This window comes from Athene cunicularia, assembly GCF_003259725.1.
Source record: "Athene cunicularia isolate RWA chromosome 10 unlocalized genomic scaffold, athCun1 chr10_part1, whole genome shotgun sequence".
Lineage (NCBI taxonomy): Eukaryota > Metazoa > Chordata > Aves > Strigiformes > Strigidae > Athene > Athene cunicularia.
This window is the reverse complement of record NW_020799112.1, coordinates 19,061,369-19,061,657: the sequence shown is the minus strand read 5'-3', so window position 1 is coordinate 19,061,657 and position 289 is coordinate 19,061,369.

Here is a 289-nt window from a genome sequence, read left to right as displayed (position 1 = left end):
TTTTCCCTCACTTTGACTCTCACGCAAACACAGGGATGACATCGACCCCCACGAGCTCTCGGGGAGCAGGGCAGACAACTTTACGACTTGACTTCGTGCCCGACACTTCGGCCAGAGGCAGGAGGAGGGAGGGAGGCAGGCAGCGCGCCCGAGCCCTCCCCTCACCCCGACCCCTGTGCCAGACAACCAGGGGCCCAGGCTCGCTGGGCCCGAGGGGGCCAGCCCGGGGCCTACCGAACTTCCCGCGGCCGAAGTTGTCCTGTTCGTCCGCGGAGGGGTGGCGGGGCCT